This window comes from Carcharhinus amblyrhynchos, chromosome 11, assembly GCF_965287045.1.
Source record: "Carcharhinus amblyrhynchos chromosome 11, sCarAmb.v2.hapA, whole genome shotgun sequence".
Lineage (NCBI taxonomy): Eukaryota > Metazoa > Chordata > Chondrichthyes > Carcharhiniformes > Carcharhinidae > Carcharhinus > Carcharhinus amblyrhynchos.
The window spans coordinates 39,643,290-39,658,653 of NC_137334.1; the positions used below are offsets into that span (position 1 = coordinate 39,643,290).

At 46.0% G+C, this 15,364-nt stretch overlaps 1 non-coding gene across 1 annotated transcript; it reads right to left on the reverse strand.

Moving 5' to 3' along the window:
* Window positions 1-14,691: 14,691 nt before the first annotated feature.
* Window positions 14,692-14,891, reverse strand: LOC145350444 (U2 spliceosomal RNA). Its single transcript, XR_013888213.1, has one exon. It is a non-coding gene; the product is annotated as a U2 spliceosomal RNA (small nuclear RNA).
* Window positions 14,892-15,364: the final 473 nt, after the last annotated feature.

Below are 15,364 nucleotides of genomic sequence, written 5' to 3' on the forward strand. Positions count from 1 at the left end.
ATACCAATAAACTCACCCCCACACACACACATCACACTCACACACAGCTCCAGACCAATAAACTCACCCCCTCTCCTGATCCCCTCAGTCTTCGAACCCACATCTCCTTCAAGAGCATTGAATAGGAGACGTGATGGGGTGGTGGGAGAGTAGGTGGTACCACACCTTTAATCAACTGTTTTGTTATGTTTATTTACTTTGCCGGCTCAACATCTCCTTTGTCAAAACAAAGATTCATCCTGCCCAAATTAACGTGGATTAATCAGTGGAGATTCTTTGCCATTTCCAGGCATCCAAGGAAGGAGGTGAGCGTATTCCATGCCCTTTAATCGAGTATGCAGATATAATGTGTGGTTTGTCAGTTTTTTTTTGTTTGCGTGGGGCCTACGTTTTCCTAAACGATGTGTAGCTATCGTGGGGCGTTGAGTTGAAATGGATCTGTAGGTACTAAACTTTCCTTCTTGATCAAACTTATTGGGTGCTGGCAGCTGTACAGCTTCAAGAAGATTTTATGAAATTCTGAAATCCTCCCCCCTCGTGCCCCCTCTCCCCCACTCCAACAAAAAGGTTTTGTCTGCTGGGGTACTGAAATCATAGATGACCTGCCGCTCAGAATGAAAAGAAAAACAAGTTATTTTATCGACTACTGTTCACAATCCAAGTGGTCTCAATCAAGTACTTTTCAAGTGCTGTCACTGTTATAATATCGGGAATAAAATGCAGGTAGACCCAGGCCAGTTGAAAGGAATTTGGGGCCGGGCATATCACTTTGGTTTTGCTGTCCATGATTTCAATATCAGTATCTGCTCAGTGCACTGGTGCATCTGCACTCACTTTGCCCCTTTTGTCAGTATTTGTTATAGTGTAAGATGAGAAAGTAAACACAGGAAGACTTGCTCAGATTTTTTCCAGCATCCTCCTTATTTCAGATTCCAGTATGTTCCATCCAACTGCAGTATTTAACTTATTTATTGTTTAATTAATTGTCATTTCTCTTCCTGGAAATCCTTCCTTGAAGAAGTTTCTCTCTGACAGGATTTCCATTTGTCTCTTTTACCATGTTCCTTTGTTCTTAAAATTGCTTCTTTTTGTGGCAGTTTCTACAGTTCTAACACATTCCTCCTCTCAGTTCTGAAAGTCAATGAACTCAAAATGTTTGGTGCAATTCTTCCAACCAAATTCTAAATGTTGAATGAATGAGAAAACGGGAGTTATTCACACCAGCTTTTTCACTAGTGTGCCACAGACTGCAATTTTTTGACACTTTGTGCAATGAAAGACCGGCATGGATCCTTTGGGTACACGACTCATAAGAACATAAGAAATAGGAGCAGGAGTAGGCTATCTAGCCCTTCGAGCCTGCCCCGCCATTCAATAAGATCATGGCTGATCTGAAGTGGATCAGTTCCACTTTCCGGCTTTCTCCCCATAACCCTTAATTCCCTTGTGTGTCAAAAACCTATCTACCCGTGACTTAAATATATTTAGTGAGGTAGCCTCCACCACTTCAACAGGCAGAGAATTCCAGAGACTCACCACCCTTTGAGTGAAGAAGTTCCTCCTCAACTCCGTTCTAAGCTGCCCCCCTTTATCTTGAGGCTGTACCCTCTAGTCCTGCTATCCTTTTTGAGCGGGAACAATCTCTCTACCTCTACCCTATCCATTCCCTTCATTATCTTATACTTCTCTATAAAATCCCCCCTCATCCTTCTAAACTCCAATGAGTTCAGACCCAGTCTATTTAGTCTCTCTTCATAGTCCAACCCCCTCATCTCTGGTATCAGCCTAGTGAACCTCCTCTGCACTCCCTCCAAGGCCAAAATATCCTTGCGCAAGTGCGGCGACCAAAACTGCGCACAGTACTCCAGCTGTGGCCTCACCAGTGCCCTGTACAGTTGCAGCAAGACCTCCCTGCTTTTATATTCTATCCCCCTCGCCATAAAGGCCAGCATTCCATTCGCCTGCTTGATCACCTGCTGCACCTACAGACTGGGTTTTTGCGACTCATGCACAAGGACCCCCAGGTCCCTCTGCACCGTAGCATGCTGCAGCTTTTCGCCCTTTAAATAGTAATCCCTCCTACTATTATTTCTGCCAAAGTGGATAACCTCACACTTGCTAACATTGTACTCCATCTGCCAGGTCCTCGCCCACTCGATCAAAGCAGCGTCACGCCAGGAAGCTGGCACCACAATGAACTATGCCACTGTTTGTGGAAGAACATAGTGTAAGAACATAAGAACTAGGAGCAGGAGTAGGCCACCTGGTCCCTCGAGTCTGCTCCGCCATTCATTAAGATCGTGGCTGATCTTTTCGTGAACTCAGCTCCACTTACCTTAACCCTTAATTCCTTTACTGTTCAAAAATGTATCGATCCTTGCCTTAAAAACATTCAATGAGGTAGCCTCAACTGCTTCACTGGGCAGGAAATTCTACAGATTCGTAACCCTTTGTGTGAAGAAGTTCCTTCTCAACTCAGTCCTAAATCTGCTCCCCCTTATTTTGAGGCTATGCCCTCTAGTTCTAGTTTCACCTGCCAGTGGAAACAACTTCCCTGCTTCTATCTTATCTATTCCCTTCGCAATCTGATGTTCTATAAGATCTCCCCTCATTCTTCTGAATTTCAATGAGTGTAGCCCCAGTCTGTCAGTCTCTCCTTATAAACCAACCCTCTCAAGAGTTTTTATAAATACATAAAAAGGAAGAGGCTGGCTAGGGTGAACGTTGGACCCTTAGAGGATGAGAGGGGGGACTTAGTGGTAGGGGATGGGGAAATGGCTGAGGCCCTGAATAACTTTTTCGTTTCGGTCTTCACGGAGGAGGACGTGAATAATTTGCTTGGTGTTAGCGATGGAAAGATGGTAGGAGTGGAGGGCCTGAATGACATTATTGTTACTAGAGAGGCAGTGCTCGACAGACTGGAGGGACAGATTGTGGACAAGTCCCCAGGACCGGATGGAATGCATCCAAGGGTTCTGAAGGAAATGGCAGAGGTGATAGTGGATGCCTTGGTGATTATTTTCCAAATGTCGCTGGATTCCGGGGAAGTGCCGGAAGATTGGAAAACGGCTAATGTTACGCTGTTGTTTAAGAAGGGTGGCAGGCAAAAGGTGGGGAATTATAGGCCGGTTAGTTTAACGTCTGTTGTAGGTAAAATGTTAGAATCCGTGATCAAGGAGAAAATAGCGAGGCATCTTGAGGAGAATTGTTTGGCAGAGCAGATGCAGCACAGTTTCGTTAAGGGGAAGTCGTGTCTGACGTATTTATTGGAGTTCTATGAGGATGTGTCTAGGGCGGTGGATAGAGGAGAGCCGGTGGATGTGGTCTTTCTTGATTTTCAGAAGGCGTTTGACAAGGTGCCTCACAAGAGGTTATTGCAGAAGGTCAGGGGGCATGGAGTTGGGGGTAGGGTGTTAGCGTGGATAGAGGATTGGCTGTCAAATAGGAGGCAGAGAGTGGGGGTCAATGGGTGCTATTCGGATTGGCGGTTGGTGACTAGTGGAGTGCCCCAGGGGTTGGTGCTGGGGCCTCAGCTATTCACCATTTATATAGATGATCTGGAGGAGGGAACCGAGTGCATGGTGTTGAAATTTGCTGATGACACCAAGATTGGTGGAACGGCAAATTGTGTGGAGGGTGTGGAGAGTCTGCAGAAGGATCTAGATAGGCTGGGCGAATGGGCCAGGAACTGGCAAATGGAATTTAATGTTGGCAAATGTGAGGTAGTCCATTTTGGTAGGAATAATGGTAGGAAGGACAATTACTTACGTGGCGAAAAACTGCAGCATGCGACGGTGCAGAGGGACCTCGGGGTCCTTGTGCATGAGTCGCAAAAACCCAGCCTGCAGGTGCAGCAGGTGGTCAGGAAGGCGAATGGGATGCTGGCCTTCATAGCGAGGGGGATTGAATATAAAATTAGGGAGGTCTTGCTGCAGCTGTATAGGGTACTGGTGAGGCCGCAGCTGGAGTACTGTGTGCAGTTTTTGTCGCCGCACTTACGCAAGGATATTTTGGCCTTGGAGGGAGTGCAGAGGAGGTTTACTAGGCTGATTCCGGAGTTGAGGGGGTTGAACTATGAGGAGAGGCTGAATAAACTAGGCTTGTACTCGTTAGTGTTTAGAAGAATGAGGGGAGATCTCATTGAGACGTATAAGATGTTGAATGGGATGGATAGGATAGAGGTGGAGAGGCTTTTCCCGCTCAGAAAGGACAGTAGGACTAGAGGGCACAGCCTCAGGATAAAGGGGGGGGGCGGTTTAGAACGGAGTTGAGGAGGAAGTTCTTCACTCAAAGGGTGGTGAATCTCTGGAATTCTCTGCCCGTTGAAGTGGTGGAGGCTGCCTCGCTCAATATTTTTAAGACGCGGGTTGATAGGTTTTTGATAGGCAAGGGGATTAAGGGTTATGGGGAGAGGGCGGGAATGTGGAACTGAGCCACGACAGATCAGCCATGATCTTATTGAATGGCGGGGCAGGCTCAAGGGGCTAGATGGCCTACTCCTGCTCCTATTTCTTATGTTCTTATGTTCAATGCTGGAATCAACCTAGCGAATCTCTTCTGCACCCCTTCCAGTGTCAGTATATCCTTTCTCAAGTAAGGAGACCAAAACTGTATACAGTACTCCAGGTGTGGCCTCACCAGTACCTTATACAGCTACAACATAACCTTGCTGTTTTTAAACTCCATCCCTCGAGCAACAAGGGACCAAAATTCCATTTGCCTTCTTAATTACCTGCTGAACCTGCAAACCAACTCCTCGAGATTCCTGCACAGGACACCCAGGTCCTTCTGCAATTTTTTACCATTTAAATAATAATCCATTTTGCTGTTATTCCTACCAAAATGGATGGATCTACCATAAAGGGTGGATATTGTGGAGGAGAGGTGAACCATAATTTTCTCCCAAGATGGGCAACAAACGAGGGGGTCAGGTTGGGCCAGCATTGCAGTCTGGGAGGTTGCAGCAGTTGCTATCAGTGTCCGTGCACTGGCACAGAGGACTGGCAACCAGTGCAAGAAGAAGATGAATGACCTCCTCCTTGCAGGAAGGGTGAGTATCCATCCAGTCCTGATGCCAGTCCCATATGCCACACCTGGAATGTCCATGTCGATCCACTCCCTGACACACTTGGGCCTTCTGACACCTGACTCCCCAGCCACTTCCTCCACCCCCTCTGGCAACCCATCTCAACCCCTGCCTGCTCAGGCACGATCCCGACATATGTCACCCAATCATCCCACGCCCGACACCTGTGGCCCTCCCAGCCAGCGGGCTTTCAATTCCCCCTTCTGCCCCGCAGAATAAGATGGCCCATAGCTGCCAAGAGCAGGAGGAAATTGCAAGTGGGGCCTTCAAGCTGTGTCTACTCATTCACTTTGAGGACCGTGTATTGGGGCAGGTCGGCTTGCAACATGGAAGTGCGCATCCGCAAAACCTTCATTCATATGCCATATCTCAAAAAAGTGGCATGCTACCCAAATATTCATCCCTCACTTGCATTGAGCCACGTTTGTTGCAGGAAACAACCCTGATGTGTTCAACTTGACAGGGGTTGCATCCCCCTCTCCTCAATTCTTCCGTTGCAACATTGGCCAATACCATGGCGGAAATCCCTGTGGAATTCTCCAATGCCAACACAATTCACTCATCATGGGCATCCACTAGCGCAGATGCTATCACCACAGTGGGTCATGTTAGCAGTGAGGCTTCTGGATCACTTACCAATGCACAAGGCACAGCCACAGATGCACCAGGTGGAGGCGGGAACCTCTGAGGCTTGGGCATGCAGAAGTCTGCCAGAAGCAAGGAATCTGCTGGCGCCAAGCCATTGGGGTCCGTCATCTCAAAACTGCTGGAGGTGCATCAGCAGTGCTGGCCTGACCCAATCCCCTCATTTGTCGCCCATTCTGGGGGAAAAATATGGTCCACCCGTCCTCCATAGTATCTGCCCCTTTTTGTAGATCCATCCATTTTGATAGGAATAACATCAAAATCAATTATTATGTAAATGGTAAAAAATTGCAGCATGCTGCTGTGCAGAGGGACCTGGGTGTCCTTGTGCAGGAATTTCAAGGAGTTGGTTTGCAGGTGCAGCCAGCATCACAGCAGCAACTGCAAGGCTGTTTGGAGGAGTCCAACAGACTTCTGTTATAGAAGTTGGTGCTGACATTGCATAGTACGCAGGCCAACACTGCAAGGGTGACATCCGCAGTGGAAAGCCTGGGTCAGGAAATAGTTGCCATGACGACAGGGTCTAAGTATTCGTGGAAACACAAGAGGCAATGGCAGAGGAAACAGTAGGCCATGACCAAGGGGCTCAGAGGCATTCTGAAGATATAGCTAGGCATAGCTGGGGCTCTCGCTAGCATTCTTGAGACACTGCAGGCCTTGAGAGTTTGGCCCAGTCTCAGAGGGATAGTGTTGAGGGGCTCCACAACTTGGCCCAGTCACAGAGCGCTGATGCTGAGGCCTTCCAGAGCATGGCCCAGGCTCAGAGAGCCATCGTGGAGGGCTCACATACCATCGTATATATATGCAGTTGGGCCTCCAGAACTGGCAGAGCCAGGTGACGCTGAGGCCTATCGAGTTCACTCCAGCTGTCCCACCATCACACAGGGTGTCCCAAGTGCCAAAGGGCACCCCAAGAGGGGAGGAGGAAGGGCTGGAGTCCCTGTTGGGGGCTTACACACAGGAGACCTCGGACATCCCCAGATCTTCCATATCCTCCTTTCTTGCCACCAAAGCATCTCAAAAGCAGTGAGATGAGTAGAGTGGCACAGCTACATCAGTGTTTTCTGAAAGTCGGCCAGGGCCCTCCAGGTCTCAGCCCCCCCCCCCAGAGGACCCACCAAGGGCATCACAGGCCATGGGGCATGGAATACAGCTGACAGCCTCCACTTCTGATGTGCATCGTAAGGGGACACCTGGACGTAGCGGTCAGCCTTGTAAGATTAAGAAGTTGTAGGGTCACCAAGAGGGCGCGGGTGAAGGGCTGCACAAGTTAGGTATAGGAGTATACACTGTTAAGAATCATGCACACCAGTTTTATTGCACTTTAAATATCACCACTTATTGTTATCACACTGTTAGTTTCATCAATAAATATTATTGCACCCCACGGCTGTGACAAGGATAACTGAGGTGTGGAGTGTCATGCTGCGCAATAGAGGCCCTTCAGCAATCAAGCACATACTCCATAGTTCCCAGTACCTGTGCCAGACTCCTGACTGCCATTAAATTGTAAGCAGCCCCAGCAGTTGGGGCCCTGTTGGCCCACAGTGATAGATGGCCTGTCTTGGCATCCCTGGCATCCATCGGACGCTTGGATGACTCCCTCCCCCCTACAAACCCTGGGGCATTGCACCACACAGTGGTGCCCCCGACCCTCACTCAGATGTGGATTCAGGTGCCAATATGCAGTTAGAGAACAGCTAGGAGTCAGACTTGTGTCGCACCAGGGCTACATCAGTGTGCCAGATAGCGGGTCATCATCACCCTCCTGTCTGGACCAGTAACTTGATAACATGGCCAACTCAGGCCCATTACCCTGGTGTGATGTCAATTGAACCCATGGAAAGGTGGGGTGGACCCATCTGGATGTATGGTATAGTGGCTTCCAGGGATGGCTAGCAGTTCAGTCAGAAGGAGGAGAGGCAGCATCATGACTATCCCAGACTGGGTTCCCATCGAGGGCAGCACTGCAGAGTGCATGTAGTGTGAGGAGCCATGCTAACACCTACAGAGCTCCCTTGGTTGGAGCAGCAGCTGACAGAGCTACTGCTTGTGACAGTTAGTGAGGCCCAGGATGGAATGTTTGTGAGAAACTACGGAGCCTGGCAAGGCAACAAGACTGATATTCATGGTGTTGGTAGTTGACTCATGTGGAAACCCCTCAGTGATTGGTCAGCAGTCACAGGGAAAATGCGCAACATGAGCCCTGAGCCAGTGGCAGCCCTTGACCTGAGGACCCCCTGACTGGCACAAGCCCATTCCTCCCCCACCAACCCGCAACACGACAGTGGTTGAGAATACCCTGGGATTGGTGTTCAGTGGTACTCAGCTCCTCACTCCCCTTTGCTACTCCTGCACCTGACTCACACTTCTATAGACCATTTGTGATTCACACCAGAAAGATGGGAAATGTACAGGAAAGGAGAACATGCCAATGATATTGGCACCCATTTTGGGTGTAAAGCATTTTGCACCAGGAAAAATGGCTGGGAAGATACCAAACTGCTTCACACTGGGCACAAATCAAATTTTTTGGTTCATGTCCTATTTTCCAGCCTTGCCACATTAACTGATCGGCGCAGTAGCTTTTATTGGTAGAGGGATTGCATTTCGGAACTATGAGGTCATGTTGCAGTTGTATAAAACGCTGGTGCGGCCGCACTTGGAGTATTGCATACGGTTCTGGTCGCCACATTATAGGAAGGATGTAGAAGCATTGGAAAGGGTGCAGAGGAGATTTACCAGGATGTTGCCTGGTATGGTGGGAAGGTCTTATGAGGAAAGGCTGAGGAACTTGAGGCTGTTTTTGTTAGAGAGAAGGTTAAGAGGTGACTTAATAGAGGCATATAAGATGATCAGACAATTAGATAATGTGGACAGTGACAGCCTTTTTCCTCGAATGGAGTTGGCTAACACGAGGGGACATAGCTTTAAATTGAGGGATGATAGATACAGGACAGATGTCAGAGTAGGTTCTTTATTCGGAGAGTAGTGAGGGCATGGAATGCCCTGCCTGCAACAGTAGTGGACTCGACAACATTGGGGGCATTTAAATGGTCATTGGATAAACATATGCATGATATTGGAATAGTGTAGGTTAGATGGGCTTTCGACTGGTTTCACAGATCACGCAACATCGAGGGCCGAAGGGCCTGTACTGCACTGTAATGTTCTATGTTCTAAAGATGAACTCTGTTTCCCTCCTGCTAAATGCTGGCTGAGACATAGAAGAGCATAGAAAATCTACAGCACAAACAGGCCCTTTGACCCACAAGTTCCGCCGATGATATCCATACCTACTCGGCTTACCTATAACCCTCAATTCTATTAAGTTCCATGTACTCATCCGGAAGTCTCTTGAAAGGCCCTATCGAATTTGCCTCCACCACCACTGACGGCAGCCGATTCCACTCACCCACCACCTTCTGAGTGAAATCTCCTTTGTACCTACTCCCCAGCACTTTAAACCTGTGTCCTCTCATAGCAACCATTCCAGCCCTTAGAAAAAGCCTCTGAGAATCCACCCGATCTATACCTCTCAACACCTTATACACTTCTGTCAGGTCACCCTCATCCTTTGTCTCTCTAAGGAGAAAAGACCAACCTATCCTCATAAGGCATGCCACCCAATCCAGGCAATACCTTTGTAAATCTCCTCTGCACCCTTTCAACAGCTTCCACATCCTTCCTGTAATGAGGCGACCAGAACTGAGCACAGTATTCCAAGAGAAGTCTGACTAGGGTCTTATAAAGCTGCAACATTATCTCCCGACTCTTAAACTCAATCCCTCGATTGATGAAGGCCAGTACACCATATGCTTTCTTGACCACATCCTCCACTTGCGAGGCCAATTTAAGAGTCCCATGGGCCTGGACCACAAGGTCCTTCTGATCCTCTACACTGTTAAGATCCACAAGGCAACAGCCCCTTGGATCCCATGTTCTCTCACTTTCTCAAGAAGTCTTGCATGGCAGACCTTACCAAACGCCTTGCTGAAGTCCATATAAATCATATCTACCGCTCTTCCTTCGTCAATGTATTTAGTCACATTTTCAAATAACTCAGCCAGGCTCGTAAGGCACGATCTGCCTTTGACAAAGCAGTGCTGACTACTATTGAGCATACTAAACTTCTCTAAATGTTCATAAATCCTGTCCCTCAGAATCTTCTCCGCCAACTTACCAACCACTGAGGTTAGACTCACCTGTCGGTAATTTCCTGAGCTATCCTTGTTCCCTTTCTTGAATATAGGAACCACATTCGCAATCCTCCAGTCCTCCGGAACCTCTCCCGTCTCCATCGACGATGCAAAAATCATGGCCAAAGGTTCTGCAATCTCTTCCCTGGCCTTCCACAGTAACCTGGAGTACATCCCATCCAGTCCTGGCAATTTATCTATCTTGATGCTATTCAAAACTTCCAACACGTCCTCTTTCTTAATGTCCACATACTCAATCTTTTCAGTCCGCCGCCGCAAGCCTGCAGTACAATCACCCAGATCTTTTTCAACCGCGAATACCGAGGTAAAGTATTCATCAAGCATCTCTGCTATTTCTACAGGTTCTGTACAAACTTTCCCACCTTCATATTTTATAGTTCCTATTCCTTCACATCTCATCCTTTTACTCTTCACATATTTGGAGAACACCTTAGGGTTCTCCTTAATCTTACCTGCCAAGGCCTTCTCATGATCCCTTCTGGCTCTCCTAATTTCATTCTTAAGTTCGTTCCTGTACTCCTCTAGATCCCTAACATCTCTGCGCTCTCTGAATCTTTTGTACACTTTCCCTTTCTTTTTGACTAGGTCCATTACAACTTTTGTACACCACGGTTCCCGTAACCTACCAAAACCTCCCTGTCTCATTGGAACGTTGTTGTGCAGAACTCTAGACAAACATTCCTTGAAAATCTGCGACCTTACTTCGGTACTTTTCTGCAAGAATACCTCCTTACAATTTACTCATCTAATTTCCTTCCTGATGGCTTCATATTTCCCCTTACTCCAGATAAACACTTTCCTAATCCTATCTCTTTCCAATGCTAGCGTAAAGGAGATAAAGTTATGATCACTATCCCCAAGATGTTCTCCCACTGAAGAGATCCAACACCTGTCCAGGTTCATTAGCCAGTACCAGATCGGGTACAGCTTCTCCTCTTGTAGGCTTCTCCACATACTGTGTCAGGAAACCCTCCTGAATGTACCTAACAAACTCCTCCCCATCCAAACCCCTTACCCTAGGGATATTCCGATTGATGTTTGGGAAATTAAAGTCTCCCATCACAACAACTCTGTTATTACTACTTCACTCCGGGATCTGTTTCCCTATCTGCTCCTCAACATCCCTGTTACTACTGGGCGGCCTATAGAAAACACCCAGAAAGTTATCAACCCTTTCCTGTTCCGAACTTTCACCCACAGAGACACCGTAGACAATCCCTCCACGGCGTCCACCTTCTCTAAAACCAGCAAAGTTTTTCCAGCATCCTCTGTTCTGACTTCTACACATGCTTTTATGTTATATATTAATGATATATCAATTTCATTGTGCCTACTTGCCACCAGAAAATAAATCTGTCCATCTGTAGTATATGTATTTGTTCTTAAGGTTATTTATTTTACATAATCTCTCACTTTTAACATTCAAGTTGTTTTTTGGATTTTAAGTCCTGAATTGAGTGTACAGGAAACAATTTATGATCATTGCCAGTCATCTATATTTCTGTAGATGTCTCCCTTTAGTCATATTCTCATTGTAACATGAGCCGGTATGATACCATTAACAAAACAGCTTCCAAAAAAGATTGTTTATTTTACCATAGCTTAATATAAAAAGGATCTTCACAACCCAAAATAACCTACAATAGGGTGTGGACTTTGCCATTTATTTGGGAACAGAAAGTTGTTCAAGTAAACTGAAGATTAAAATGACCTTCTCTCCTCCCCTCCTAAGGTGCGAATATGCATGGTAGAATTTTTAGAAGTTTATTTATTAGTGTCGCAAGTAGGCTTACATTAACACTGCAATGAAGTTACACTGGAAATCTCCTAGTTGCCACACTCCGGCGCCCGTTCGGGCACACAGAGGGAGAATTTAGCATGGCCAATGCACCTTACCAGCATGTCTTTTGGACTGAAGGAGGAAACTGGAGCGCCTGGAGGAAACCCACGCAGACACAATGAAGAAAGTGCAGACTTCGCACAGTGACCCAAACCAGGAATTGAACTCGGGTCCCAGTGCTAACTACTGTATTACCGTGCTGTGAGAGTTGATTGAGTGCAATGCTGACAAATTATTTTCTGCTGAGGGAGTAATTTTGGTCTAAAAAGGTGCTTGTCACTGAGATAAAGACAGTTAGAACCTGCAAAACCAGGCCCTAACATTTCCCTTGCTCCGCTTCATCTCTTTCTATGGGTAACTACCAAAAATTAGTTCTCCTTGAGGCTACAGCATCATAGAATTTTAAGTGTACAGTAATACAGTTGTAGGATCAAGACCTAGGCTAATTGTGTTTGTGCACAGATATTATGAAATTGAAAATTATCTAAGTGAACATATATTCGTGAAGTGACAAAAATAGATTGTGTTGTCAGGTGGAGAAAGCTGGAGCTTACGGTCTAGCTGGTTAATTTCATAAAATAGTTGAGCAGGAAAAATTTCTAGAAGACAATCCACCAGATGATAAATCCATTTATAGAGAGAAAAAAATGGAGGAGAGTAAGGAAATAATGGTCACCCAAAGAGAGAAGAGGAAAAGAAACCAATACACAAATGCCCTGAGGTCAAAGAAGTGTTCCACCATTGACACTCAGGACAAGGACAGAAGCAGAGAGGAGGGTAATTATCATGAGATGGGGCAAACAATGCAGACATAAAAATAAGAAAATAAAGAATGATGAAGATAGAGACATATAAACAATAGATACTGTGATCATAGAACATAGAATCCATACAGTCCAAAAAGAGGCTATTTGGCCCATCAAGCCTGCACCAACAATAATCCAACCCAGGCCCTATCCCTGTAACCCCGTGTATTTACCCCATTCGTGCGCCTGAGATTGAGAGGCAATTTAGCATGGCCAATCAATACATCTTTGGACGGTGGGAGGAAGCCGGAGCACCCGGAGAAAACCCAAGCAGACATGGGAAGAATGTGCAAACTCCACACAGTCACCCAAGGCTGAAGTTGAACCCGGGTCCCTGGTGCTGTGAAGCAGCAGTGCTAACCACTGTGCCGCCCTATTGATACTAAGTAGATACTGTTAGATACTATTCACATGCCAACTATGATCCAGCAGGTATGTAGATTAAAGACACAGTCACATGGGATTAATATCAAAAATATAGGAAGAACAGGAAAACAATTTCCTCAAAGCTCTGTATAGGAACAAAATAGGTGACCTACAGAATCTTTATGGAGAGGGAGATCATGATGATTTTAATAATGACATAGGCAAAGGAAATATATAGAGACAGAAATAAGATCTAAATGCTAGAAAATACATGATCCCAATATTTACAAGGGGACAGGAACCAGCTTGATTTAGTGGTTGACTCACTGATGAGTGGAAAGTCTGCACAATAAGGCAATAGTTATGGACAGTCCTCAGCAGTTGAAGATTGGGGTGGGGATGGTTTGGAATGCAGGGAAGAGAGGGAAAGATCCCACATTGTTGGGCAGGGAGCACAAAAAAGATTGTGGCTAAATAGATTCTGAAAATTGCATGGAGGGAGGATGATTTGCTCCAGGCTGTGATTCACAAACATTTTTGTTTGAAGAACCCCTTTTCATATAGATAAGTAATCACACCAGCCCCCAACATCTAATTTCTGTGTAACACTCTGCTGCACATAGTGTTTTGATAATGCTTTTAAGGATACAGATATTTTTCTTACAAGTATTCATGTTTTGAATGTGCTTACTGAAATATCTCTCTTGAGCAAGACCCCTGTTTGAGAACCACTAACTGAAGGGGCTAAGGGAATTATTCCTGCTCCTGGCCCATAAACATTGTTGGAAAAACATGCTGCTGCTGTGGGCAGCTCCTACCTTCCTTCAGTTGCAAGGTATCTTAAACCTGGGAAATCTGGGCTGCAGTCACTAGACTCAAATTGATGTTAGATTCTGAGGTATGTAGCCGCATGTAAATATTATAATTAACGACCTGCCTCTCAAGTGAATTGCTCATCGAACCTTCTAACCCCAAAGCCGCAACAGGTTATTACCACCCCCCCCCCCCCGCCTCCCCCGCGCCCGATGGCTTTGTTTCCTAAACTTTTCTGGCCCATTTGACCTCCCAAGAGTACCATGGGAACCCCTAAGCAATATTCTTATGTTGAAGAGTTAAACCACAATAAAAGATTGTTTTGTGCAATAGATAAAAATATTCCAAAATAAATTCATAACTTTTTTTATTATAATTAGTGTTATCTTATTCAACAAAGAGGTGAAACCTTTATAATATTTCTGAAGGGAGGAGGCATGCTGGTTTTTTTGTGCACAGATTCATTTAATATTAGGATTGCTGCATTCTCATGTTAAACGCATACATATACCCTCACCTTTTTCTCTCTCACACACACACCACTCTCTTAGATATATACACACTCTCTCCTCTCTCTTTCTCACACATGCACACTTAGCTGTCAGTTGGGCACTGCCTAGCCATGTCCCCAACCTCCTGGGGTGCTCCACTGGCTTCCAAGCCCCCCCAATGTGGCCATTATCCTGGACTCTGCTTGTTGAGACCAGTAGTGATTCTTGCCGGGCTCACACCATGCCAGAGGATCGGAAGATCCCGGGAGATGGGAGAATCCAGCACTGAAGAGGCTTATCATATTTAAGTTTTTTTTATTCTTTATTCCAATTCAATCCAATCAAATCCAATTCAGAGTCCCAACAAGTTGGGACATTCCCGATCCAAGCTGACAAAACAGGGCTCTCGCCTCCTGTCTTGGACTTGATCTACATGATCCAAGCTGATTGGAGTAGGTATAGCTCCTCCTCCAAGGCTTGATCTCATTTGCATCTTAGCCAAAAGGCTGAGATGCCGCTTTAAAAAAATTGCTTCAAATGAAGCTAAAATGTAATCTAATGACTTCAACCAAGTACAGCATGTCGATACTACACTTGATCTTAGCCAAAAGGTTGAGAAGTGAAGTTTTTTTTTGTTTACTTTATTCCAATCCAATCAAGTCAAGCTCAATTCAGAGTCCCAACAAGTCGGGACATTCCCGATTCAAGCTGACAAGACAGGGCTCTCACCACCTGTTTTGGGCTTGATCTACATGATCCAAGCTGATTGGAGTAGGCCTTGCACCCTTTTTGGGGCACGAACAATTTGTGTCTATAGAAAGGGACCAGGACAATTGCAAACCATTTTCAGGACCACGTGGAATTTTCTGGGGTCAACGTGATCTGCACCAGGCACGGTGAGGGCAGAAAATCACACCCATCAGTTTTGAAGTAATGCAGAGTTCTGGTTGGATGTATTCCTGGAGGTCTAATCATACTGCATTTGAGATCGCATAACATCCAATCACATGATGACCTGAAACATTAACATCTTTCTTTTGTTTACAAATGTGACCTGACTAACTGGCTGCTTACCACAGTTTAGCAATTTCCAAAAT